Below are 1,675 nucleotides of genomic sequence, written 5' to 3'. Positions count from 1 at the left end.
ATTTAAAAAAAAAAAACAGCTTCCTTATGATTTGCCTCAAGATCTGGTGGAAATGCTGACAGGAACTAGCTAATAACAAAAATCAAGAGAAGCACATTCAAAATATTGATTTACTTTGGTAGCAAATGGTTGTTCTTTGAAGAGTAATGAAGGTAGCCAAGACCCTCTCAAGTGAAGTGGGCTATTTTAAATACTCAACAGTTTACATAAAATTTTAAAATGTTGTTTTTAAAGAGCTAAGCATCTGTATCCACTGATAGCAATGCAATAACTAGCTTATGATGATTTGAAACAAAAAATGCCCATTAGGGGGAAAAAAAAAGTGTATTTTAATTTTATCTAATTTACTTTCTCAGTTAATAGTCCAGTAACATTTTTCTCCCAATACAATACTCCCTTCTCTATAAGGCTGCTCCTGGGAGCCAGACAGTTTAGGTTAATAAGGGAGTTAATAACGCTAGAGAGTAATTGCCTACAGTTTAAATAGACAAATTTTTGCTTCCCTCTTAATGTGTTAATAGTTGCATGTAGTAAAATATGTAATTCTCAGAAAGGTACCATTCATTTCTGATTTTTTAATTATCTATAAGCTTTGGAAAGTAATCACATGAAACTAGAAAATTAGTAAATGTCTTGAAATCTGTATATAAAACATAAATTACCTCTAATTTCAAGTTCTCATTTATTAGTGTACCACTCAATCTTTTAAAAAAAGATAAGAAAAAATGGTGAATTCAAAAATAGTCTTATACCATTCTTTAAAAAAGAGGAAGCTGTTTCTTTTAACTTTACACCCACCCCACACCCCAGTTTCAAAACACATCCTTTAATTGTCTTGGTCAGGAACATTTCCAAGATGAGATTTTATATTTCACTTCCATAGCTTCTGGTTATCAGAAAACCCATGTTTTCCTTTATTGAAGGAATTTGGTCCTGCTGATGTTGGTGTATCCCTTCCAGTAGTCTTCATCCTCATCTTTGCTTCTGGAGGCATTTACTCTGGTTCACTATCCTCATCTTCCTTAAAAGCTGCTACTGCTGAAAGGGTTTTTGGAGCAAGAGTTGGAACGGTTTCTTAAGGTTTACTTGAGACAAGTTTGATGGATATGGCTGAGGCTTCCTTTGTTGTCTGACTACCTATGGCAAATCCAAACTTGGAGATCTTTGGAAGCTTTGTTGGGAGGTCTGCAGCTTCTTCAGCTGATCGCTTCTCAGCGCTGCGACTGGAATTTTCCCCTCCATTACTGGAAGAAACAGTCTTAGTTTTCATGGGTTTTTCTGCTCCTTCTTCAGGTCCTCCGGGGGCTCCAGTCTGCTGCAGCTTCTCAGGCTTCTCCTCTCCAGCCTTCCCGTCCACCATTTTCCCCCTGCAGCTTCCAAATTTGTAATATTTTAATAGAAATTTTACGAATCTAAATGTTTCTGTCTCTAGGATGATCTTTGATACTTCAATGAGCAAAAGCATCTTCCTCTTTCATCTTGGCCATTCTCCTTCTCCAAACATTCCTCATGTCTTATATAGAGAATAATGCAGTGGTTATGAGACCAAGCTATCAACCAGACTACCTGATTTTGAATCTTACCTCCAAAACAATAATGGGTACTGACCCAAACTATTAATAAATGATAACTAACATTTATTTAAAACTTACTGTTTTATTTAATTCTTACAACT

The 1,675-nt window shown here is 35.6% G+C and overlaps 1 pseudogene across 1 annotated transcript; it reads right to left on the bottom strand.

The window, feature by feature from the left end:
- Positions 1 to 826: 826 nt before the first annotated feature.
- On the bottom strand, positions 827 to 1,360 carry LOC307056878 (PEST proteolytic signal-containing nuclear protein-like; annotated as a pseudogene). Its single transcript has 2 exons — positions 1,138 to 1,360; positions 827 to 1,038 (listed from the first exon to the last, which is right to left on the bottom strand). The product of its transcript is annotated as a PEST proteolytic signal-containing nuclear protein-like (transcript).
- Positions 1,361 to 1,675: the final 315 nt, after the last annotated feature.

The sequence above is a fragment of the Hyperoodon ampullatus genome, assembly GCF_949752795.1.
Source record: "Hyperoodon ampullatus genome assembly, chromosome: 1".
Taxonomy (NCBI): domain Eukaryota; kingdom Metazoa; phylum Chordata; class Mammalia; order Artiodactyla; family Ziphiidae; genus Hyperoodon; species Hyperoodon ampullatus.
The sequence above is the reverse complement of the archived record's forward strand: the minus strand, read 5'-3'. Positions and strand labels throughout refer to the sequence as shown.